This window comes from Hyperolius riggenbachi, chromosome 11, assembly GCF_040937935.1.
Source record: "Hyperolius riggenbachi isolate aHypRig1 chromosome 11, aHypRig1.pri, whole genome shotgun sequence".
Lineage (NCBI taxonomy): Eukaryota > Metazoa > Chordata > Amphibia > Anura > Hyperoliidae > Hyperolius > Hyperolius riggenbachi.
In genome coordinates this window covers 218397366-218424352 of record NC_090656.1, presented here as the reverse complement: position 1 = coordinate 218424352, position 26987 = coordinate 218397366, and the positions used below count along the sequence as shown (strand labels likewise).

At 46.4% G+C, this 26987-nt stretch overlaps 1 protein-coding gene across 13 annotated transcripts in view; it reads right to left on the bottom strand.

Annotated features, from left to right (window-relative positions):
* Window positions 1-2680: 2680 nt before the first annotated feature.
* Window positions 2681-26987, bottom strand: part of ANO5 (anoctamin 5) — a 182354-nt gene continuing 158047 nt past the window's right edge. For 11 of the 13 annotated variants that reach the window (XM_068260357.1, XM_068260358.1, XM_068260359.1 and 8 more), the window contains one exon: window positions 21620-26987. This exon is cut by the window's right edge and continues 1980 nt beyond it. The gene's annotated coding sequence lies outside the window, so the exon portion shown is untranslated. Of the gene's footprint in view, window positions 3679-7879; window positions 8018-10769; window positions 10939-21619 lie in introns of those variants that run through there. The other 2 variants (XR_011024731.1, XR_011024730.1) reach the window with 2 other exon arrangements.

Sequence of the window (26987 nt, the reverse complement as noted above, 5' to 3'; positions counted from 1 at the left end):
CTCGCGCGGTAACTTCCGGTCCCGACGTCATGTGACATCGGGAGCCGGACCATCTCTCTTAAGGGGGCAGACGCGCGAGTGAGGGAGAAGAGAGGAAAAGAGGACACTGCGCCCAGCGATGGATGGTGAGTAACCCCTCCACACACACACACCCCACATCCATAACACACACCCTCACCCCACTCAGGCTGTAAGTCGCAAAATTTAGGACTATGCGACTATAAGTCGACCCCCCCACTTTTTTACTTTGAATCAGTCCTAAATTTTGCGACTTATACCCGAGTATATACGGTAGTTGTCCTATGGACAGATTCCCCCGCCTGAGCTGTAGATCTCTGCAGCTCGTCCAGAGTCACCATGGGCCTCTTGACTGCATTTCTGATCAGGGCTCTCCTTGTTTGGCCTGCGAGTTTAGGTGGATGGCCTTGTCTTGGTAGGTTTACAGTTGTGCCATACTCCTTCCATTTTTTAATGATCGCTTGAACAGTGCTCCGTGGGATGTTCAAGGCTTTGGAAATCTTTTTGTAGCCTAAGCCTGCTTTAAATTTTTCAATAACTTTATATCCTGGCCTGTCTGGTGTGTTCTTTGGACTTCATGGTGTTGTTGCTCCCAATATTCTCTTAGACAACCTGTAAGGCTGTCACAGAGCAGCTGTATTTGTACTGACATTAGATTACACACAGGTGCACTCTATTTAGTCATTTGCACTCATCAGGCAATGTCAGACCAAAGGGGGCTGAATAATTATGCACACCCCACTTTGCAGTTCTTGATTTATAAAAAATGTTTGGAAACATGTATGATTTTCATTCCACTTCTCATATGTTCACCACTTTGTATTGGTCTTGCACGTGGAATTCCAATAAAATTGATTCATGTTTGTGGCAGAAATGTGACAAAATGTGGAAACCGTCAAGGGGGCCGAATACTTTTGCAAGTCACTGTATCTCTAATTTCCCTGCAGTAGTTTGAGTCTCCTCCCTTGCCCCAATAGTGAGATCTCCCTGCAGTAGTTTGTGTCTCCTCCCCTCCCACAATGGTGAGATCTCCCTGCAGAAGTTTGTGTCTCCTCCCCTCCCACAATAGTGAGATCTCCCTGCAGTAGTTTGTGTCTCCTCCCCTCCCACAATGGTGAGATCTTCCTGCAGTAGTTTGTGTCTCCTCCCCTCCCACAATAATGAGATCTCCCTGCAGTAGTTTGTGTCTCCGCCCCTCCCACAATAGTGAGCTCTCCCTGCAGCAGTTTGTGTCTCCCCCCCTCCCACAGTGGTGAGATCTTCCTGCAGTAGTTTGTGTCTCCTCCCCTCCCACAATAGTGAGATCTCCCTGCAGTAGTTTGTGTCTCCGCCCCTCCCACAATAGTGAGATCTCCCTGCAGTAGTTGGTGTCACCGCCCCTCCCACAATGGTGAGATTTTCCTGCAGTATTTTGTGTCTCCTCCCCTACCATAATAGTGAGGTCTCCCTGCAGTAGTTTGTGTCTCCGCCCCTCCCACAATGGTGAGATTTTCCTGCAGTATTTTGTGTCTCCTCCCCTACCATAATAGTGAGATCTCCCTGCAGCAGTTTGTGTCTCCTCCCCTCCCACAATGGTGAGATTTCCCTGCAGTATTTTGTGTCTCCGCCCCTCCCACAATAGTGAGATCTCCCTGCAGTATTTTGTGTCTCCTCCCCTACCATAATAGTGAGGTCTCCCTGCAGTAGTTTGTGTCTACACTCCTCCCACAATGATGAGGTTTCCCTGCAGTATTAAATCAGTATTAAATCAGATTGTTTAAAAAATAAATTATTGAAGTCAAGATTTGCTGTGTGAAATGTGTCTTCTACTGTTCTCTAGCATAAGTATATCAGCCCCTTGGAGCAGGGCCCCAGAATTGTGTTCATACCAGTGTAGGTAGTAGATGCACCTCCAGTATTAAGAAGGTTGCCCACTAGTATAGACAGCCAAATGTTCCCCCAGTATTAGGTAGCTCCCCTCCCCCCCCCCAGTTTAGATAGCCAGATGAGCCAGAGTATTAGGTAGCACCGTCCCCAAGATTGATAACCAGACGTCCCCCAATGCAAACTCCCCTCCCTGGGTTAGATGGCTAGATGTATACCCAATATTAGGTAGCCCCCCCCCCAACATTCAGAGTCATGAGTGGAGTGCTGTAAAACTTCTCCTACTTATCTCTGCATCGGGATCTGCAGCCTGTTGGAGGCTTGCAGCATCACCTGTTGTCTCTTTCTAGTGCATGTAAGGAGAGGCGGCACTAAAGAGAGACAGAGGAGATGCTGCAAGTCAGCAACATGACTGAAGGTCCCAGCGCCATGAGACGAGGTGAGAAGCACTTTTACAGCCTCAATTTAGACTCTACATATGGCCAGGCAAGAGGAGGCACTTGGGGGAAGGGTGTGTTTGGGGGGGAGGGGGGAGACATACACATGGACAACACGGACCCTCAAGAGAAGCTAGTGTGCCTCCCCAGCCTCTGCCTTGGCCCAGTCCTGCTTTGGAGATTTATCCATACATGTCCTTCACACCGCTGGTAGTTACCCCTATTGCAGTGGAGGACTTGCCATGGGTCTTCACTCCAGAACATCTCATCTTGCTCTACCAGTGGAGTTCTGAAACACGAACCACACCATATCTCATCCTCTACAAACCCCAATTGACCAGTAATTCCTTTACAGTGTTCAGTTTAGTCCCAAAAAGTTTTATATTGGGCAAATCGCTGTTCTTCTATTTCTCACTCTCCACCTAGCAAAAGGTCCGAATGAGTGAGCAATTCGGCAAACCTGGTCCCGGAAGTCCCCTCCGGCAAGGAAACAGAAGAGAGGATTGATGCAAGTGTTCAAACTGCACACGGTCATCTCTATGAAGAAAAAAGCGTCTGCCCTCTCAATGACAATGGGCCTGGTTGGCCAAAAGACCCTCAATAATATACAAAAGTTTCTGGAGGCATGGTAAGGTAGATAGAGGAGACCAAAATTGACCATAGCTGAACACATAAGTTTGGTCAACAGATTTCTCTTCTTCACTCTCTGCATTTCGATCCGTTTGAGTTCACTGACACTACTACAGTAGCAGTAACATATCGAGATGAAGGGGAGCAGACAGCCGATAGCGGTGGAGATCAAGGAGTAAGGCAACGTGACATGAGTGTCGCTGGAAAACACATAAAGTGAGCAGATTGTTTTGTTGTCCTCACAGATCTGAGTTCCAGCCAAGAAGGTAACCGGCAAACTACTGATGGAAGTGGCCATCCAAATGGAGAAGCAGATGATCAAAGACTGCCGCTTCTTTAGTATCCTCAAAGACTTGAGAGGATGGACAATGGCCAAGTACCGATCTATGCTTAAGCAGGTAACAAAATAGATGCTGCAGTAGTAGCAGGCATGGTAAGTAGTCCTGATTATCTTGCAGGTGGCATCACCGAATATCCAGTGCAGCTGGTTGAAGTGGTAGAAGATGAGGCAGGGGAGACACAGGATCCAAGTGAGATCAGCCAGGACCAAATTGAAGAGGAAAATGGTGCTTCTGTTCCAGCGTTTGATCCGAAATCTCAAAATCCACATGACGGAAAGGTTAAGGAGCAATCCCACTAGGAGGATGAGGAGGAAGGTGACCGGAAAGATAACTCTCTGAATAGTCCCCAGGAAGGTCCCAGTTTTCTCACAGAAATCGACCTCCACTCTCTAAGAGGAAAAAAAAGGAACAAACAAACAAAAGAAGGGTTATAGAGAAAATTCTCAAAAAAGTTCTGCAAGTACGTAGAATGCATAATTCAAAAATAATTGCGATTGACAGGTAAGTTGTAGCTTGCAAGTAGATTTACTAGGTTCTGGAGCTGGGACAAAAATTGCAATGATTAAATGAAGGCAGAGACATAACTACAGGGAAGCAGCCCTTGCGACCACAGGGGGCCCGAGGATGTAAGGGGGCCCCAAATACTAGTTCACTCCCTCTGATAAAGGGGTCCATCCTTTAGATCAGATGTTTTTGTGGCTACACGTGAAGTTCATGATGGCCACACTAACTAATGATGATAGAAAGGACTAGTGTGGTTTGAATTCTAAAATTACATCTATGATTTTTTTGTGGTATGCGTGGCTAGGGGTGTGGCACAGGTGTGATTAGAGGTGTGGCAGGGGCAGGTCTTAAAGTGTACCGCTTTCTCATCTCAAAGAGTTGGGAGGTATCCAGGAATTTCTTATAGAATCTAAAACTATGCAAGCTGCTCTCTCCAGTCTCCAACAATGGCATCATGGCCTTCACACATAATGTACCCAAATTGCATACAACATCATAAACTTCAGCTTTGTTCACATGAGTGTTTTCCTCCAGCTACTGAATGGTTACTGACGGTAACCACGAACACTAAAATCTTCAAATTTAAAATACATGTAAACACATACAAATACAAAGTACATTTCTTCCAGCGTAAAATGAACTATAAATTACTTTTCTCCTATGTTACTTAATGTAATTCAAATCAGACAAATCTGGCAGGTTTTGGACTAGCTCATTTCCTGATGGGTAATTCTCAGGGTTTTCTTTATTTTTAAAAGCATTATTAGTGAAAAGGCAGTTGCTCAGTCGAACTGCCCAAATAGTCTGCAAACAGGTAGCGAGAGTGACTTGCATTTTTGTACAGAGCCTTTTTGGGGAGTGCTTTTGTAAAGAATAAACAAAATACTGAAATTCCCCATGAAAAGATAGTCTAGTCCAAATCCGGTCATATTTCTAGCTACTATGACAGCAACATAAGAAAAAAGTAATGTATGTCTCATTTTACTCTGGAAGAAACCTACTTCTACCTACCTTCTATCGATTTGATTGTATGCACTGCTCGTGATCCGGAGGCGCAGGTCAGCATTAACCACTGACCCCCACATAGGTTGTCATCCAGCAACTAGTGCCGCCTCCTCTCTCTCTCCTTCACAGACTTCTTATTGCCATGTGTTTACATGTATTTTACATTGTAAAATGTTTTGTGATTTTGGTCCTATAAATATTAAACATAACTCCGCCGCTGTGAATTCAATATCTGGATGTATCGATGTCCTCGTCCAACTATTTAACGAGGGATTCAAACCTCATTTCTACAAACATCCTGCCAGCTGTTTCTATATTGAACCCAGAACAGGAAAATCACGAGTAAACAGGAGACAGTTGGGAATATGTGCAGCACACATCAGTATATAGACATTATTCTCTGCCTATCAGCACTACCGAGGGGATTCCGCTTATACAGTGTTCTGTACCAGTAAATATTGCAGTTAATTTGAAAAAAGGCAATAAAAATGATAACCAACATTGCCCTATGCAGCTTCTCATGTATCATTTATTGAGGCTGAGATCCAGGTGCCAGGGTCCCTGAAATGGTAAGCTGGCACATTTGCTATGGGGGGAGGTATGAACTGATACCCTGACCACACTTCTCTAAAGAGGACCTGTAATCAAGGATTGAACTTAGTGGTGCCCTTTTCACTAGAGCACCTACGGCACTCATTAACTGATTGCACACCCTCCCTTCCAGATAACAGTATTAGGTGGCATTTGTCTTCACCCCCCCCCCCCCCCAAACAGCGTTAGTCTGTCCTTCACCAGGTCCCGGTATGTTCCATCGTGCACACAGCTAAGCATACTCACCTATATGAGCATTAGTCTGTCCTTCACCAGGCCCCAGTATGTTCCATCGTGCATGCAGCTGAGCATACTCACCTACCTGGCTGCTGTGTTTCCCCTTTCTTCCTTCAGTGTCCCTCCATCTCCATCCGCACTGATGCTTATTTTCCATTCCCCACAGGTATGTACCGTATATTCCGGCGTATAAGACGACTGGGTGTATAAGACGATCCCCCAACATTTTCAGTTAAAATATAGAGTTTGTGATATACTCATTGTATAAGACTACCTCTCTTCCAACGCACACCAAATTAAAAAAGAAATCATATACTGGTGCTGTACTGTATGTATATAACAGTATATAGTCAATTGACTGGTTGGATTGGTCAGCTCTCGCTTTCCCTAAGTGGATTGGTCAGCTCTCCTTGTCTACCTGTTTATCAGAGCAATATGGAAGAATAGATTGTGCTGTGCCCATAAAACACGCCTCTTTCACCCCTCTGGCCCACCTTTGTATCCTATTTACCTCGCTCTCTGCATCTCAGATCTCGCACATGTGCACCTGCGCCGCTTCACTACAGTCCTCAGCAGCGAGATCTGAGAGACGGTAACAGGATAGGGGGTATCACCCAGCATCAATGATACCTGGCATATAAGACGACCCCCAACTTTTCAGAAGATTTTCAAGGGTTAAAAAGTAGTCTTATACACAGGAATATACAGTATGTACTTATGTCGTATGGCGTCAGGTCGCAGGATAGAGAAGGGAAAGAAGCTGGAGGAAGAAAGAGGGAGGGCTCCAGCCAGACAGCTGAGCTGCAAGCATTGCAACAAATCAGGGTCCCATTAGGGGGATGGGAGATGGACGGTGGCCACCACCATTAACTTAAAGGGGGAGACCCATACAGCATATGGGCAGCATGCTGGCATAGTGGCTAGCTCTCTCGCCTTGCAGTACTGGGCCCACTATTTGAATCCCAGCTGTGGCACTATCTGCACAGAGTTTGTATGTTCTCCCTTTGTCTGTGTAGGTTTCCTCCAGGCACTCTAGTTTCCTCCCACATCCCAAAAACATACAGATAAGTTCATTGGCTTCCCCTAAATTGGCCCTAGACTATCATACATGCACTACACGATACATACATAGTCATATGACTATGGTAGGGATTAGACTGTGAGCCCCTCTGAGGGACAGTATAAGGAATATACCTGTTAATGTTGATTCCGCCGAGACCCGATCGGATTCCGCCGCTTCCCGGGCCTCGGCGCTTGGTCCCTGCTGATGACGCTGTCGGTGGCTCACAGGCTACACATTCTGATAGGCAGAGGGCGCATTCCCAGTACGCCCTCCGCAAAGGTAAACAATAGTCAGCTGACTCCGGTCAGCTGACAGAGCGGTGTCAGCTGACTTTACAGCTGACAACTAGGAAGAGCCATGCTGTATGATTGGATGTGCGGAGTGTAGCCGGCCACTGCTTGGATGATGTATTGTATTTAAACCTGCAGAGTGCTCCCATTCATCACCTGTGATAAGCATAGCTTTGGCTAGTTGCTGGGTTTGCACTCAATTGCTATTGATACTCTAGATATTGACCTTGGCTTTGCATTGGACTACTCGGTCTGTTTTGATTAACCTCTGCTTGATTCCTGGAAATCCTTGCTTGATGCCTGAACCGACCTTGCCTGTTATTGGATACCCCTTGCTTGCCACCTGGACCGACCTCTGCTAGTTACTGGCCACCCCTTGCTTGCCGCTTGGACCGACCTCTGCTAGTTACTGGACACCCCTTGCTTGCCGCTTGGACCGACCTCTGCTAGTTACTGGACACCCCTTGCTTGCCGCTTGGACCGACCTCTGCTACTTACTGGACACTCCTTGCTTGCCGCTTGGACCGACGTGTGTTAGTTACTGGACACCCCTTGCTTGCCTCCTGGACCGACCTTGGACTGTTATTGGTTATCCCTTGAATGCTACTTGAACTGGACGATAAGTATAAGACCACTTTCCTTATCAACCAACTAACAGTGTGCATGTAGTCTCGCATAAACTTTATCGCATATCACCTGGAGCATCTGTTATCTGTTGAAAATAACTTTGCATGCAGACTAAAAGGAAATGTGTCATAACTTGCATCAAACTATTATCTGTTGCATAATACTGCATGCAAACCTGCTTGAACTATTTAATATTAAATATCTATAACTCAGATCAATCATCATCATCTGTTGAATAACTTTGCATGAAGATTTGTCTGAACTGCATCATACCTGGTTGACTCATTAGCTGAACTTTGCCTGGGGACAGCTTGCTCCCTCTCTTGTTACTGGATCATCTGCAGTCGATATCTCTGCTACTACTGACACACAACGCTGATTGCTTTATTCCTCTGAATCCAGGTAATAACCCTGTGTGATACAGCTGAACTGTTGAACTGTGTTACTAGCCTCATTAGGGCTCTAATGGCCCTTTATACCAGTTTGTATGCCTTGCAAGTTAAGACCTGGGGGTAACCGTACTCAGAAGACAAATCACGTGTCCTGTTCACACGGGGGCTTGTCTATAGGTGAAGACGTGGGCCATGCTCAGAGCTGCGGTAGTAGATTGGGGCATAGAGACTGAGGGAGGACATAGCCTGTCAAGCCTTACAGACAGTTGGGTGACGACAATATACTCTGTACAGCGCTGCGTAAGATGTCGGCGCTATGTAAATACTAACATAATAATAAATAATAATATAGCAGACTCTGAGGCCCTAGGCAATTGCCCAGTTTGCCCTCATGAAAGCGCTGACCCTGTGCTTACATAATAAACTTTACCATTGGTAACCATTAAGCAGCTGGTGAGAAATGTTGATACCTGTACTAGTAAAGCATCATTTTACTATGCTGTGTTACAATTTGTGTACAGTAGGTACAGCACAGTCATAAGGTCACAATAACATTAATGGGAACTAACCCTTTTTTCAAATTGTATGTTTGCTTTGTAGATCTTTATCAGAAATTGGCTTTGTTTTACGTATGTTCTTATGGTGGTGATGAAGCAGTTAAAACTCCAAAGGGGAGGGTCCCTTAAGGTGAATTAATTGGCAGAGCCCGTCCCCGAGGAAGTCAACCAGGACGAAACACCAACGTTGGTAGGGGTTCATTGTCATGGTTTAACTACATGCTTGTTTTACTTTAAAGAGAACCCGAGGTGTGTTTAAAGAATGTTATCTGCATACAGAGGCTGGATCTGCCTATACAGCCCAGCCTCTGTTGCTATCCCAAACCCCACTAAGGTGCCCCTGCACTCTGCAATCCCTCATAAATCACAGCTGTGCTGTGAGGCTCTGTTTACATCTGTAGTGTCAGTCTCAGCTGCTCCCCCGCCTCCTGCATAGCTCCGGTCCCTGCCCCCGTCCCTTCCCTCCAATCAGCAGTGAGGGAAGGGATGCAGGCGGGGACTGGAGTTCTGCAGGAGGCGGGGAGAGCAGCAGACTGACACTATAGAGATAAACACAGCCAGCTCTGACAAGCTGTTTGTCAGCAGCATGGCTGTGATTTATGAGGGATTGCAGAGTGCAGGGGGACCTTAGGGGGGTTTGGCATAGCAACAGAGGCTGGGCTGTATAGGCAGATCCAGCCTCTGTATGCAGATCACATTCTTCAAACCCACCTCGGGTTCTCTTTAATTTATGTGAGTGCTCTAGCGGTAGAAACTGTTGATAAAGTTGTAGGTTTACAGTGTGTGTGCATGTGTGCGTGTCTTCATCCTGCTGATTTTGATTGGCTTGATTTTAAGCAATTTGCATTAAATTTGCCTACCTACAAGTTGAATTATTAACACACCTGGACCCAGTGGCGTAGCTAAGGAGCTGTGGGTCCCGTTTTACATTTGGGCTCCCCAAGCACTCTATACATAACAATTTAGACGGCGCACCAAAACCTGCCAACGGCAACTACAGTGTCAGAGGTGCAAGAAGGGGATGGGGAACAGTTTGTTGATGATCACCACTATTCCAAGTATCTATAGAAGTAAAAATTATGAGCACAGGACCAATATAGAGCTAATACTGTAGTTTAGGGAGGGCCCTTTGGGGCCCCTCTGGCCCAAGGGCCCCGATGTGGTTGCAACCTCTGCAACCCCTATTGCTATGCCCCTGCCTGGACCAAATTTGCATGCATTCAAAACTTCCCAAAAACACACAATTAGTTTAACTGGTTTTCCATTAATAATTGGCCCTTCTGTAGATTAGTTGGCTACTGCTAAAGTGCTCTGAGTCCTGTAGGAAAACAGCACCAGGATGACCTAGAAGATTGTTACAGCTTAGCAGTGCAGGTGACTGCTTGCTTATACATTTGACTAAAATCTGATATCATCCAGGCAAAGCCTATACTCCCTTGCCACCTAATTGGAGAACAGTACATAGAAGAAGGAGACTGCTACACTCACATAATATCCCAAATGGGAGCAGGGAGTTCCAAAGCCAGAAAGTCCAGAAGGGCTTAAGGAGCCATCTACTGCTCCGATACGCGTGAGCTTTTTTATCTGTAACATTGACATGGATTAACAAAATAAAGATTTTTTTCATTTTACCCTACAATCTGGTGCAGCGGGATTTTTACCACTACTAATTGGAGAACACTTTAAAACATTTAGTCTTCCTTTTCTTAAAGAAAACCTTAGACAAACCTAATGAAAAACCCAAGCTACTTGCTTACAAAGAAGGAAGCCTTTGGATTCTCCAGAGGCTTCCCATGTCCTCCTCTAGACTACCGCCACTGCCCAGGAGACTCTTGAAGTTCTCGTCCACGCTCCTTGCTGTGCATGAGCGCGGCCATGCTGCACCCGTGTGAGTACTGCCGCGCCTGCACAGTAGCACAGACCCACTTATGAACGAGTGCACAATACACAGCAGGAAGCGCGGTCCTGACAACATATCCAACAAGCTCATTGGGTATGTTCTGAGGGTCCCTGCACAACAACGGTGGTCTCCAGGACACGAAAAAACCTCTGGAGGATCCAAAAGCTTCCCTCTTCATAAGTAAGTTTTTTTTCAATTAGGTTAGCCTCAGGTACACTTTCAAGTTCCCCAGTGTTGTCCAACCTCAGAGAAACTTAGTGAATGAAGCTGTTGTAGATCAAGGAAAGAAGGAACAGCTTTAGATCATGGCTCACCCGTTCAGACGCCATCCTCGCCGACAGGCTCATCCTTCTGTTCTTTTCCTTTGTGGCTTCCAAAATGTTTCCAAACGTGTTTGTTGCTGTTGTTGGTCCTGCCAGGTAACCATCAGAGAGTGTGAAATGTCCTCCTGTGCCAGACCATCAGATCTTCATACTGAAGTCTCTATAGCGAGAAGAACTTGTGTGCATGGTGGACTCGGAACAGCAGCGGGGAGATATGTACACACAGATAGCAGAACAAAGAGTTTCATTCCACTCACATGGCTTAATAAACAGCGAGAGATCTTCCTGGAAAGGTTGGGGAGAGGAGGACTCATCTGGATTGTGTTACCAGGAACGAGAGACTGTGACCGACAACACAACCTGGCTGATGGCAGTGGGAGGATGATATCATTATTATATTAGGTGGGACACTCAGCTAATTTATGGAGAGCCACATTCTCCCCTTCTCAGCAGCTGCAAGGGGGAGTGGTGGGAGTTCCTCTTACCTCGCTGTTTGGTGGTCCCTCAACCTAACCAGGGCTGCTCATCCGGATTTCGGATATCTGAACTTTTTTACGATATCCGACCGGATTCGGATTCCGGATACCTGGGCCCAACTCCGGCTAGCTATCTGCGGATATTTGGCCGCATAACCCAGATATTGCGGGTATCGGAATCCGAAATACTGTAAGGAGATGACGTCCTGAAGCCAATCAGAGGGCTCCCAGCAGAAGCCCTTGCAACCAATTACAGAGGGGAACCCTGGCCAGCCCCACCTGACCTCATTGAGCCAATCAGAGGGCTCCCAGCCTAAACCCTGGCACCCAATCACAGAAAGGAACACTGGCCAGCCCCCCTGTATAATAAGGGTGATGAGACATATCGTCTTAGCTTGCTGAATGCTCACTGAGAGACATGATCCAGTACTGGTGGCCTAGCAAGGGGGCTGTTCACAGTTATAAACCTAAAGCTGTTCAGTGATTAACCCCTTCACTACTATCACTACACTATTGTTAAATCGTTAATTAGCTTGATTGATGTCATTGTATGACAGTCAGAGTGTGTGCTCCAGTGCTGCTGGCCTAGCAGTGATAAACCGAAAGCAGTTCAGTGATTAACCCCTTCACTATCACTACACTATTGTTAAATCATTAATTAGCTTGATGTCATTTGTGCGACAGCGTGTGCTGCAGGCAGCTGCTATGTGTCTGTGTGTGTGCTGTGCACAGACCAGGCCAGCTGCTGCCTCCTGGCCAGCTATTAGCCTTAGGTATAGGTTAGGGGATAGGATTACTGTGTTATTGTGTAGTTAGTACTGTAGTACTGCAGTCAGTGTGCTAGTAGTTGTAAGAGTAGTAGTACTACTGTGTTAGCTTTCTACAGAACTGCTGTGCTGTGAGCAGTGCCAGTGTGACAGTTAGTGTGCACTAGTGTCTTCTCCTCTGCTGTCTGACTGGCACTTGGCACGTGTCACTTGCCACCGGCCACGTGTCACTTGCCAAGTGCCACATGACACATGCCAAGTGCCAATTGCAACATGCCACATCCGGCATGCTCCTGGCACACATTACACCTGCTGCTGATGTAATAGGTGAAACTGTCCTCTCTGCTTTCCAATCTCTTGTTCAGGCCTGGTGCACACCGAGCGGTTTTTGAAGCAATCCACAAACCGCTTCCGCCTTGGAAAACGCTTGGCTAATGTATTTCAATGGGATGGTGCACACCAGCGGTTTGTGGTTTTTAGCAAACCGCAAACGTGGGTCCTGGTCCTGCAGCACTTTTGCGCTTTGCAGAAGCATTTCTGCCTCAATGTAAAGTATACATTACAAATGTATACAAATACAAACCGCTCTGGAAAACGCTAGATCAGAGCAGTTTTCCAGGCGTTTTTGTTACAGAAGCTGTTCAGTAACAGCTTTACTGTAACAATATTTGTAATCTGCTACACAAACGCTCCATAAAACGCTAGGCATGTCTAGAAAACGTCTCTAAACATGCCTAGAATCGCTCTAAAATCTGCTTCAAAATCCTCTAGCGTTTTGTGGATCTGCTAGAGGTTTTTGGTGTGCACTGGGTCATACATTGACATGATTGTATATGTATGACCATGATCTCAATAAAAACTTAAAGTACAAAAAAAGAGAGAAAATAAACTTATGAGATAAACAATTATTGTGTCTATCCTCTTCCTCCTAAAAATGATTTTTTTTAAATATCCCAGTTTAAATTTTTATTTAAATCTACTTTCTAAGTTTTTAGTGTTTTATTGTCTCTGCTCAATGACACATTAATTGAAGAATGCCAGAGCTAAAATCTATGAACTACCGACCCTTTTTTATCTCTTTCCTGCTCTGAGAAGCCATTTTCTGCCAGGAAAGAGTTTTATGGCTCCCCAAAACCAAAAGTCAGTGTCAGTGTCGCTCCCCCCCCCCCCCCCCATTACCATGAGAATATATATATATATATATATATATATATATATATATATATATATATATATATATATACTGTAAATATATATACACACACACACAGTGGGTTGCAAAAGTGTTCGTCCCCCTTGAAGTTTTCCACATTTTGTCACATTACTGCCACAAACGTGCATTAATTTTATTGGAATTCCACGTGAAAGACCAACACAAAGTGGTGTACATGTGAGAAGTGGAACGAAAATCATACATGATTCCAAACATTTTTTTACAAATAAATAACTGCAAAGTGGGGTGTGCGTAATTATTCAGCCCCTGAGTCAATACTTTGTAGAACCACCTTTTGCTGCAATTACAGCTGCCAGTCTTTTATGTCTCTACCAGCTTTGCACATCTAGAGACTGAAATCCTTGCCCATTCTTCTTTGCAAAACCGCTCCAGCTCAGTCAGATTAGATGGACAGCGTTTGTGAACAGCAATTTTCAGATCTTGCCACAGATTCTCGATTGGATTTAGATCTGGACTTTGACTGGGCCATTCTAACACATAGATATGTTTTAAAGCATTCCATTGTTGCCCTGCCTTTATGTTTAGGGTCATTGTCCTGCTGGAAGGTGAACCTCCACCCCAGTTTCAAGTCTTTTGCAGTCTCCAAGAGGTTTTCTTCCAAGTTTGCCCTGTATTTGGCTCCATCCATCTTCCAACTCTGACTAGCTTCCCTGTCCCTGCTGAAGAGATGCACCCCCCGAGCATGATGCTGCCACCACCATATTTGACAGTGGGGATGGTGTGTTCAGAGTGATGTGCACACAGAGTTTTCCGCCACACATAGCGTTTTGCAAAAGTTCCATTTTGGTCTCATCTGACCAGAGCACCTTCTTCCACATGGTTGCTGTGTCCCCCACATGGCTTGTGGCAGGACTTCTTATGCTTTCTGTTAACAATGCCTTTCTTCTTGCCACTCTTCCATAAAGGCCAACTTTGTACAGTGCATGACTAATAGTTGTCCTATGGACAGAGTCTCCCACCTGGACTGTAGATCTTTGCAGCTCGTCCAGAGTCACCATGGGCCTCTTGATCATTTCTGATCAGCTCTCTCCTTGTTCGGCCTGTGAGTTTAGGTGGATAGCCTTGTCTTGGTAGGTTTACAGTTGTGCCATACTCTTTCCATTTCTGAATGATCGCTTGAATAGTGCTCCGTGGGGTGTTCAAGACTTTGGAAAACTTTTTGTAGCCTAAGCATGCTTTAAATTTCTCAATAACTTTATCCCTGACCTGTCTGGTATGCTCTTTGGACTTCACGGTGTTGGTGCTCCCAATATTCTCTTAGACAACCTCTGAGGCCCTCACAGAGCAGCTGTATTTGTACTGACATTAGATTACACACAGGTGCACTCTATTTAGTCATTTGCACTCATCAGGCAATGTCTGTAGGCAACTGACTGCACTCAGACCAAAGGGGGCTGAATAATTATGCACACACCACCAGTTATTTGTAAAAAAAATGTTTGGAATCATGTATGATCGTCGTTCCACTTCTCACATGTACACCACTTTGTATTGGTCTTTCACATGGAATTCCAATAAAATCGATGATCGATGCAGGTTTGTGGCAGTAATATGACAAAATGTGGAAAACTTCAAGGGGGCCAAATACTTTTGCAACCATATATATATATATATATATATATATATATATATATATATATATATATATATATATATATATATCTGGATTATAACCTTAGATAAGGCCTCGTTCACACTGCACGCGTTGCCGTCCGTAATTTCGGCAACGCGTGCACGAGGCAGACATGCACAAACAACAGAAGTGCATAGACTGCATTGTCTGATGTTCACACTGCATGCGTTCCGTACCAGTGCGGTGCGCGAACACATGCTGCACACCTTTTTTTAGCAAAACACGCGGCTGACCCATTCACTACAGTGATTGGGATGAGCCATGCAACACATTGAAGCGCAGATGGCGTGTGATCGTACGCGTTGTGTTCCGATCACACGGCCACCTGCATTTGATAATGTGAATGAGGCCTTAAAGTTATCTCTTTTCTTGGGCTTCACATAGGATTTGATTAAAAAGACTAAATCATCAGCTCAGAACTGGCCAACTAAAAAAAGCCACGGAACAATAACCCTAATCGTCAGCCAGCCATGTAGAAAATATCCTCCAATCAGATCCTTTCTCGGCTCAAGACTACAGAGCAAACAAAATAATAAAATGAAAAGAATATAAAATCAGATCTAGCGTTGCAGAACGAGCGTCACCCTGCCGTCACCTCCGCATACAGCTATGGGGTCTTCTGGAGACAGGCGCACGGTAACCATGGCGACAGAAGCGGCGAGGCCACAATGTTCCGTATAGAATCTGACTATAATAGGACACTGGCTTCGTGTCTCATAAGCTGGCCTTGGAAGGTAGAAGATGTTCTGAGCCTTAATTACATTTACATTCCATAGGGGAGCGATCTTTTTTCTCCTTTTTTTAAATTCTCGCAACTTTGAAGAATGAAACTTTCCGAAGAACTTTGACAACGTTTAAAGGGTCACTCCATACAGAGCTGATTATTCCTTTTCAGGGTGGGGTTTTAATAAATCAAAACCACCAGCAATGATTTTTATCCCATTTATGTCCTGGCTCAGCCTTTCTGGCCAGTCTCACTTTCCCTGCTGCACTTTTCATAACCTAAAGCGGGGCTGAGTATACAGGACAACTTTAAAGGACAACTGAAGCAAGAGGGAAATTGAGGCTGCCATATTTATTTCCTTTTAAGCAATACCAGCTGCCTGACAGCCCTGCTGATCTACTTGGCTGCAATAGTATCTGAATAACACCCGAAACAAGCATGCTGCTAATCTCGTCAGATCTGACAATAATGTCAGAAACACCTGATCTGCTGCATGCTTGTTTCAGGGTCTATGGCCAAAAGCATTAGAAGCAGAGGATCAGCAGGGCTGCCAGGCAACTGGTATTGTTTAAGGCTACTTGCACACCAAGACGTTGCGTTAGGTGCTACGTTAAGGTTGCATAACGTGCACCTAACACAACGTATGGTGCTGCAAGTGAGGACGGTAGAGTGAGCCGCGTTAGGCGGCTCGATTCCTATAATGTCTCCCAGAGTGGCACTGATTGGCCAGCGGGACCACGTGATGCGGAGCGAGACACTCCGCATCACGTGGTCTCGCCAGCCAATCAGCGGCCGCCAGTGCAGTGAATATTAAGTAGCCATGTGCGCGGCTACTGTAGCTGGCTCTCCCCGCCTCCTCTCTGCCCCCCACTGCGCATGTGCAAACAGTCTAACGCGGCTATAGCCGCTCTAACGCCGTAGCATGCTGCACTTTCCAGAGAACGTGCAGCGTTACATGTAACGCAACGTGGGCTGTGTGAACAGCCCACTTGTGTTACATTGCTGTGCGTTGGGGGAGCGTTACAGGCGCCTGTAACGTCTTAGTGTGTAAGCAGCCTAAAAGGAAATAAACATGGCAGCCTCCATATATCTTTCTCTTCAATTGTCATTTAAAGAGACACTGCAACATCAAAAACATCCCCTGGGGGGTACTCACCTCGGGTGGGGGAAGCCTCGGGATCCTAATGAGGCTTCCCACGCCGTCCTCCGTCCCTCAGGGGTCTTGCTGCAGCTATCCGAACAGCCGGCGATAGACCCGACTGTCAATTCAATATTTACCTTTGCTGGCTCCAGCGGGGGCGCTGTGGCTGCTTTTGGCTCCGAACTAGACGGAAATACCCGATCTCAGTCGGGTCCGCAAGTTTCCGGCGCCTGCGCAGTAGAGCAGACCCGACAGCGATCGGGAATTTCCGCCTACTTCGGAGCCGACAGCCGTCAGAGCGCCTGCGCAGGAGTCGGGAAGGTAAATATTGACGTCATTTGTACGGAGGGCCGCAGCGAGACCCCTGAGGGAAGGAGGACGGCGTGGGAAGCCTCATTAGGATCCTGAGGCTTCCCCCTCCCGAGGTGAGTACCCCCCAGGGGATGTTTTGACGTTACAGATTCTCTTTAAGCCTTTGGCAGGGCCCTTCCTTCTTGTGTATTATTCCTGATCGTGCATCCTACTCACAGAATACTGTGAACTTGTATTAATGGGACTCCTACTCCAGCGTATGACCTGGCATTGTGTGTCTTACTGCTTATTATTACCTGTATTATGTTGCCTGTCATCCCCTATTACCATTGTCTGTAGCCTTATTTATTGTACAGCACTGCTTACTAAGTTGGTACTCTATAAATCCATTGATTAATAATAATATGCTAGTCGTGCTTTCACAGTAAGGAGGGTGGTTGGAGACGGGGATAATCAGTGACAGCGAGATGCATAATTTCATTTTACATCAAATTACACGTAAATGTTATGCAGCTTAAACTCTGACCAATAGAAATCAACAGGAATGATTGGTGCAGTTTCAAGCTGGGGGTCTGGTGTCTGTATTATTGCAGGAGCAACAAGTATTTGTCATTGAGGATTTGATATGCTAGTTGGGCTTTCAGAACATGGTGGTGGGTGGTTGGAAATAAGGACGATCAGTGACATGCATTCATTTTACATTCAAATGACATGTAAATGTTATGCAGCTTGAACTTGGACCAATAGAAATCAACAGGAACTTATCCTAATTGGTCCAGTGTCCAGCTGCCTATAATTTACAGGAAATTTGAATGTTTGGAGAAATTATTTGCATCTCACTCATCATCCCTAGTTGCTTATTTGCGGCCATGACGTCCATACGCTATTCTGGTGAAAGTCACACCCAAAGGTGGCACTGGGAGTGACAGTGGGAGGTGTAAATAGCTGCAGGTGGCAGTGGTGCAGGGACTGGGAAGTACAGGTAGCTGGAGGTGGCACTGGGAAGTACAGGTAGCTGGAGATGGCACTGGGAAGTACAGGTAGCTGGAGGTGGCAGTGGGAAGTACAGGTAGCTGAAGGTGGCACTGGGAAGTACAGGTAGCTGGAGGTGGCACTGGGAAGTACAGGTAGCTGGAGGTGGCAGTGGTGCAGGGACTGGGAGGTACAGGTAGCTGGAGGTGGCTCTGGGAAGTACAGGTAGCTGGAGATGGCACTGGGAAGTACAGGTAGCTGGATGTGGCAGTGGTGCAGGGACTGGGAGGTACAGGTAGCTGGAGGTGGCTCTGGGAAGTACAGGTAGCTGGAGATGGCACTGGGAAGTACAGGTAGCTGGATGTGGCAGTGGTGCAGGGACTGGGAGGTACAGGTAGCTGGAGGTGGCACTGGGAAGTACAGGTAGCTGGAGATGGCACTGGGAAGTACAGGTAGCTGGAGGAGGCACTGGAAAGTACAGGTAGCTGGCAGTGGTGCAGGGACTGAGAGGTACAGGTAGATGGAGATGTCACTGGGAGGTACAGGTAGCTGGAGGTGGCGGTGGTGAAGGGACTGGAAAGTACAGGTAGCTGGCAGTGGTGCAGGGACTGGAAGGTACAGGTAGCTGGAGATGGTACTGGGAGGTACAGGTAGCTGGAGATGGCACTGGGAAGTACAGGTAGCTGGCAGTGGTGCAGGGACTGGGAGGTACAGGTAGATTGAGATGGCACTGGGAGGTACAGGTAGCTGGAGGTGGCAGTGGTGAAGGGATTGGAAAGTACAGGTAGCTGAAGGTGGCACTGGGAAGTACAGGTAGCTGGAGGTGGCACTGGGAAGTACAGGTAGCTGGAGATGGCACTGGGAAGTACAGGTAGCTGGAGATGGCACTGGGAAGTACAGGTAGCTGGAGGTGGCACTGGGAAGTACAGGTAGCTGGCAGTGGTGCAGGGACTGGAAGGTACAGGTAGCTGGAGGTGGCACTGGGAAGTACAGGTAGCTGGAGGTGGCACTGGGAAGTACAGGTAGCTGGCAGTGGTGCAGGTACTGGAAGGTACAGGTAGCTGGAGGTGGCACTGGGAAGTACAGGTAGCTGGAGATGGCACTGGGAAGTACAGGTAGCTGGAGATGGCACTGGGAAGTACAGGTAGCTGGAGGTGGCACTGGGAAGTACAGGTAGCTGGAGGTGGCACTGGGAAGTACAGGTAGCTGGAGATGGCATGGGAAGTACAGGTAGCTGGAGATGGCACTGGGAAGTACAGGTAGCTGGAGGTGGCACTGGGAAGTACAGGTAGCTGGAGATGGCATGGGAAGTACAGGTAGCTGGAGATGGCACTGGGAAGTACAGGTAGCTGGCAGTGGTGCAGGGACTGGAAGGTACAGGTAGCTGGAGGCGGCACTGGGAAGTACAGGTAGCTGGAGATGGCACTGGGAAGTACAGGTAGCTGGAGGTGGCACTGGGAAGTACAGGTAGCTGGAGGTGGCACTGGGAAGTACAGGTAGCTGGAGGTGGCACTGGGAAGTACAGTTAGCTGGCAGTGGTGCAGGGACTGGAAGGTACAGGTAGCTGGAGGCGGCACTGGGAAGTACAGGTAGCTGGAGATGGCACTGGGAAGTACAGGTAGCTGGAGGTGGCACTGGGAAGTACAGGTAGCTGGAGGTGGCACTGGGAAGTACAGGTAGCTGGAGGTGGCACTGGGAAGTACAGGTAGCTGGCAGTGGTGCAGGGACTGGAAGGTACAGGTAGCTGGAGATGGCACTGGGAAGTACAGGTAGCTAGAGGTGGCAGTGGTGAAGGGACTGGGAAGTACAGGTAGCTGGAGGTGGCACTGGGAATTACAGGTAGCTGGAGATGGCACTGGGAAGTACAGGTAGCTGGCAGTGGTGCAGGGACTGGAAGGTACAGGTAGCTGGAGATGGCACTGGGAAGTACTGGTAGCTGGAGGTGGCAGTGGTGCAGGGACTGGGAGGTACAGGTAGCTGGAGGTGGCACTGGGAGGTGCGAAGAGCTGGAGGTGGCAGTGGTGAAGGGACTGGGAAGTACTGGTATCTGGAGGTGGCAGGGGTGCAGGGACTGGGAGGTACAGGTAGCTGGAGGTGGCACTGGGAGGTGCGAATAGCTGGAGGAGGCAGTGGTGCAGGGACTGGGAGGTACAGGTAGCTGGAGGTGGCACTGGGAGGTGCGAATAACTGGAGGTGGCAGTGGTGCAGGGACTGGGAGGTACAGGTAGCTGGAGGTGGCACTGGGAGGTGCGAATAACTGGAGGTGGCAGTGGTGCAGGCCCTGGGTGGTATGGGTAGCTGAAGGTGGCAGAGGTGCAGGGACTGGGAGGTACATTGAAGGGAGTGTGGCTGTGAGCAATATATGACATTAATATTGGATATTGTAAAGAAGGGACCAGCGCAGGAAAGGAGAGGCACAGGAAGATCGGGGAAGCCTCGGGACTATGCAGAAGGTTCCCTCTATTGAGGTATCCTTGTTTTTTATTCTGGCTACAGGTACCCTTTAAACTTTAAAGTGTACCAGAGCGGTAGCTCAGGATCAAAATCAGATACATAACTTAGTAGAGGGAAGCCTCAGGATCCTATTGAGGCTTCCCTCTCTAACCTGAAGTCCCCCATTGCTGAGCACGGCCCTTCTCCACATTGGGGCCACGCAGCTCTTCTTCCTGAAGCAGGGCCTGCGGAGTAGCTGTGCAAACCCGTCCACACTTCTGCAGTACCACAGAACCCGCGGCTCCGGCTTACTACGCTTGCACGGGCGGACTGGGTCAGCTATATGGAGGAAAAGCTGCGCGGCCCAGATGCGATCAGCGAAGATGCATTGACGCTAATCTTCTGAAGGGCCACATTCATCGACAGGGAGAGCAGAGCAGGGAGGGAAGCCTCAATAGGATCCTTTCTTTAGGTAAGTATCTGATTTTCTACACGAGCTTTGGCCAATGAGATGGGAAAAATGCAATTTCGTCGCAGCTCTGCTTTCAGGAGCTGGAGGAAGCCCCAGGTAAGTAAACCAGTTTATTATTTTGCCTATTTCCTTTAAGGAAAGTTGCATTGACACAATCATGTACAACGCAGGTTTTATCTGCTACGATCATATAAAAGGCAGCGTCCCTCTACGATAGAGAATGCAGGGAACGCAAAGTTACACGAAAACAGAATTATGAGGTTGATTCACAATCTGCGAAAACAACTTGCAACCACTAAGCGCGCTATGCTTGCTCTAGCAGTGCAACTTGCCTTACTTAGTTACGCGCAACACGCGTTCCTTTAAATTCTGTCCGCAGCTGTGTAGTATTGCGACCGCATAACTATGTAAATTAACATAGTAGTGGTCGCGCTAGTGACGTATCGCAGCCGTGATACTTTACAGCAGTGGGCGGAATTTGAAGGAATGTGCGTTGCTTACATAACTGAGAAAGGCACGCTACCCTGCAAGAGCGAGCGTAGCGTGCATAGCGGTTGCAAGTTGTTTTTGAACGTGCGCTGCTCCTTATCAATACACAGCAGGAGCTCTGAAACAAAGGATAAAAAAAAAACAAAAAAAAAACAGATTTCTGAAATAAAACGTTTTCACACAAGGGGTAAATTCTCTCTCCATTTATTTAAGGTGCAAATTTCTGCAACACATTTTTGGCAATTTCCAGCCATCAACATTCTCAAAAAAATGAAAAAAAGTCACCAAACTCATTCATTAAAAGATCTACAAAAAATGTATATTAAATATTTATAAACACTAATTGTAAACAGTGACAAACGCACAAAGAAGAAAGACAATTTAGGAGTTTGCGCAGGACATTCAAAGGGTCACACCATAAACCCCAAAGCTTCGGTTATTAGTGCCCTAATTCATACAATAAAAACTGCGTGCCAGGGCTACACCCAGAAGAACAATATGCAAATTACTACTGCTGCTAGGAATGTCAGAGGGAAGCCCACCCCCTTCAAGCCTCTGCTATTGGTCCTTTGCTATGATAGATGGCTTCACTGACCAATAGGAAAACACACAAGCTTTGCCCACTTTCACTTCCACTCTAACTTATTACTTCTTGTCCAGTTTCTGGAGAAAATAATAACATCTCAGACACACTGTTTTCTCCATGGATAGCTCCCCATTTGAGTAGTTGTTCAGCACGCTTCCATAACCTGGCTTTGCTTCAGGTTTCTTTAAAATGCAAAAAATAATCCTAAGATTTAACAAGGCAAATTCTCAAAGCAATGGATGTAAATAAAAACAGTAAAATAAATAAACTCAAGTGTGTTGCTGTGTTTGCCTGGAGCTGTGCACCTATCAGATTTGTTTCCTGCCAGCAGGTTAGGGACTGTTTCCCAAGGCCTACTTCCTGTGACCTACAAACCCCACCTCCTCACACAGAGTTCATGTGTTGTACTATAAAGCAGGGATGCTGGTAAATGTAGTCTGGCATGTACAGTTCTTCCTACTGTGAGAGTCACATGGTTACACCTGACTGGCCCGCCCACCATCTACTGAAAGAGCGCTTCAATCAGAGAGCGCTTCAATCAGGGCTGGCGCTACCATAGCAAAGGGGGAAATCGCCCCAGGGCCCTAGAGCTTGTAGGGGCCCCAAAGCATCTCTTCCATCTTAACTGTTGCTCCCCGGGGCCACTGCAGAGTCTTTGGCAGAGTAGCGCATCACCTGTGCTGGCTGGCAATTGAGACACTACACTATCAAAGACTATGTAGTGGCGCCTGGCAGCACAGTTACGTTGGAAAATGATTGGAGGGGAGGGGTCAGCAGCCCAGGAGGGATATTTGGCTGCAACAAATGGGTCCCTAATGCTGCTTTTTGGTTTGGGGTGTCTTATGAGTGGCCCCCAGGCCCCTTTGTTTCTAATACCGGTCCTGGCTTCAATGGAGTGTGCCAATAATATTAGCATGGCTTCCAACTGTCCCTCTTTCGGAGGGACAGTCCCTCTTTGGGAGCCCTGTCCCTCTTTCCTCCTCATTTGTCCCTCTTTCAGGACTTTGTCCCTCTTTGTATGTAAATATATATATATTTCTCTACTAAAAAATGCGTTTGACTCTAAACTTTCTTCCCATCCTTTAAATTGATATATTTCTAATTTTAAAATGTTAATATGAAGGAAAATTAACCAGAATAGAAAGGACCAGTGTGGTTTGAATTATAAAACAACATATTTTTCTTATGAAATCTTTATGGTATGCGTGACTAGGGGTGTGGTGGGGCGTGGCCAGGGGTGTGGCTTAAGTGTCCCGCTTTCTCATCTCAAAAAGTTGGGAGGTATGATATTAGTCCCGTGAAACAGGGTGTTTGGCTCATCCATTTGCTTTCATACACTGTTTATATTCACTTATCTTCATTGCTATAAGATTTGCCTTGTTCATTTTGTGAGTTTGGCTGGACTTAGAAATCTGGATTTTTGTTTTTAATGTATTGACCCTTTAAACTCCTGTCCTATAGTCATTATATATACTGTATATGCATTGTCAGCGCAATGTACAGGGCTGGCAGGCACTTCAGGAGTTACAGATGGACGTAAGCACATAATAGCGCACACAGTCAGGACAGGCACAGGAATATGATGAACAACAGTATCATTCTTTGGTTCCCTGAAAACTCGACTGCTACTTTCTACGCTGCCACAAGGGGGCTCTACACACATCAGGCATAGGGGAGGCTCATAAATATATTGGAAATGGAATACAGGATTGACAGGGGAATCAAGGGCACTCTCAGGTCTGACGTTTTGTAAACAGGCAAACAGACCACATGGCCAGCATTTCAGGCATGCAAAAGCAGGGGTGACCAGTGAGACCCAAATAAATCACCCATAAAGTGGTGCAAAACGTTTATATTAATTTATTGCAGATTGGAAATGTACCAACAAAAATGCCATTCCCAAGCTGCATAACATTTGCACCAACTCTATATTCTCAGCATCTTCTGACCATCTCTAATTGTACTTGTGAGTGGTGAAGAGCCTATTTGCACATAGCCTTGGAAACGGAGTAGCAATTCTTTACCGAGCGGATTGTCAGATGCGCCTGGTATAGGACTCCGCCCAGTTTGGGGTTTCCTTGTCTCCTGCGAATAAATTTAAAAAATGGGTGGAAACTTCATGTTACTCCAATGAACTATGCTTGGAACGTGACAATGTTTGAAGCAGTCTGTAGCCCCCCCCCCCCCCCTTAATACTTAAATCAGACTGACAGCCTGATATGCAACAGCTGGTGTGCAGAGGATGGCAGGAATTCAGAAAGCAGGATTATGGGTAATTACACAAAGCGCTATAATCTATTCTTTCCACATTAGGTTTTTAGACAGTGCTAGCATTGCATGAAAACTTCCATTAAGGCTTTTAAAATACACATGGGCCTGATTCACTGCAGCACCTCCAAACATCCCCAATTACGACCCCATAGACAATCCATTATACCTGGCAGAGATTTTTCATTAAATTGTTTTTTTTTTTTTAATGCTGTAGGTTCTGCAATCACTCACATTGATCTGATATAAGCCAAGCTGGGGTGCCCAATCCTGATCAGCAAATGGTAGACAATTATTAAAGAACCACTATTGCAAACAATTGTAAAATGCACAAAAACAGTTAAAAAATACATTTCTTCAGAGTAAAATGTGCTATAAATTACTTTTCTCCTACGTTGCGGTCACTTACAGTAGGTAGTAGAAATCTGATGGACGGAACTGACAGTTTTTGGACTAGCCCACACGGGGGATTCTCAGGGTTTTCTTTATTTTCAAAAGCACTTGCCAAACAGCAGTTGCTCAGTCCAACTGCCAGAATAGTGTGCAAACCGGGTGTGGTGGGGGCTACATCTTTGTAATGATCCTTTCCAGTTAGTGGTTTTGTAAAGAATAAATACAATACTTATGCTACGGACACAGATGCGACAACGATCGTTCGTTGAGAGCGACGAACGAGCTTTTAATTGATGAAAGAACGACCTGAGTAAAGTTAGTTTTTAAATGTGTGTAACGATCTGATCGTTAGAACGAACGTTACATCACGTAAAGCAACTATTGCGCCTGCGCATAAAAATGAGAAGTTTCAGGGAGAAATAGTGAAATGCGCATGTCAAGCCTAGTACGAACGACCGTTTCCAACGATGTACTACTTTTGCAAACGATTGTCGTTGGTTAAAATCCGCCGAGACAGAACTTTCTTTTGTAGCGATTTGGCTCGTTCGTCCTTTGCCTTAATAGTCGGTGGTTCGTTTTTTGTAACGATCGTCGTTAGTAAAGATCGGGGAACGATTGTTACAAACGACTATATGTGTGTACGCACCTTAAGACTCCCCCATGAGGAGATGGACTAGTCAGTAGAAATCTGATGGAACTGAAAGGTTTTTTTTTAAACTACTGTAAGTGACAGCAACGTAGGAGAAAAGTAATTTGCACCTCATTTTACTCTGGAAGAAACATATTTCTTATTTCTATGTATTTGCACTTATTTAATTTTTACACTTTTTCACGATAGGGGTCCTTTAACTTCTTGAGGACCACAGGTTTACACCACCTTAGTGACCAGACGATTTATTACAATCTTCTGCCCACCAACAGAGCTTTCTGTTCGTGGGATCTGGTTGCTGCTGTGATTATTATTTATTTTATCAATTTTATTGATTTTTAAAAAAAATTAAAATGGCTATTTTGTTTTTAATTTAGTCCTCCCACTTTCCCTTCCTCCCCCCGAGATCCAATCACTGCGCTCACGGATCAGATTGCGAGTCACATGAGGGGACAGCTAAGTGACAAAGCTGTCCCCTGTACAGCGCTGCGCTATATCGCAGCGCTGTACAAACAAAAAAAAAGTGTTTCCCCCCTTACAGCCTGCCAGCTCCGATTGTGGCTGGCAGGCTGTTACTCAACGGGTATGCATTCCCCGCTAATCTCTTCCCACCGCTCTCGACGCCAAACGGTGTTAGGCAGTCCTGGGGGAGCCACTTTGCGACCGCCCATCGGAGCTAGGCGGTCGCAGAGCAGTTGAAACAATGGGACTGGTGCTACCTGCCTTGTCAAGTTTGACATAATTTTATGTTGTAACATGACCAAAACTTTTGTTCATATGTTAGTGGGAGGTTTTCTGCGCTTTGCGGTGAGTGCATAAAATGTATAGCTTCACTGGCAGTGCGCAGATTATTATTCCCCCCCCCCCCCCACACACTAGCTTGGCATCGCGGATGGCACGTCATTTGGAAGAATCATCTTTGTATTTCATGTCTTTGTAGGACTATCTTCCCTAATTGTAGCGATACCCCAAGCTACGTACCTAATCAAGTTTACATTTAATGTTTGATGTTCATCGCTCTACTTTTAACAGCAATCATGTTTTTTAGATACACTGCCACTTTAAAGCACTGATTTGCACTTATACTATTGGAGTAGCGTTTGCCGTGTGTCACATGATCGTATTCTGCCGCAGGAGCGAGATGTAATCCCCCACATAGACACGGCTTAAATTTGAGTGCCTGCGTGGACATCACACTTGCGGCAGAAATAATGCTATATAGATTTGCTTATCACAGGCTGCTTGTAAGCAGCCGCTATGGCAACGGAGGTGGATTGTATCCGCCCCCGTTTGTTACACGGCATCCGCACCTCCAAGGTAACCGGCTTTTGTTTATAGGAAGTGATGTCTGGAAGGGGCGGGGCTTATCCCCGTCATAGGCCGGAACGCTCGCTTCCCTGTACACAGTGGTTTGCGTGACCAAAAGTCATTTAGACGCGAAACGGCCGTCGCTCCACTGCTCACAGCCTAACACCCACCTCTAGCACCATCCACCCTGCAGCCGCCGGACACGTAAGACATGCCTGGCATCACTTGTACCATCATTTAATGCTATATGAATGGACTTCTTGTTCACGCTGATGTGCTGAAATCTACTGTCATTGTTTGCCAATAAACCACTACAGTCCTTGAGAACTGTACGCAGTTAAAATGATCCCAG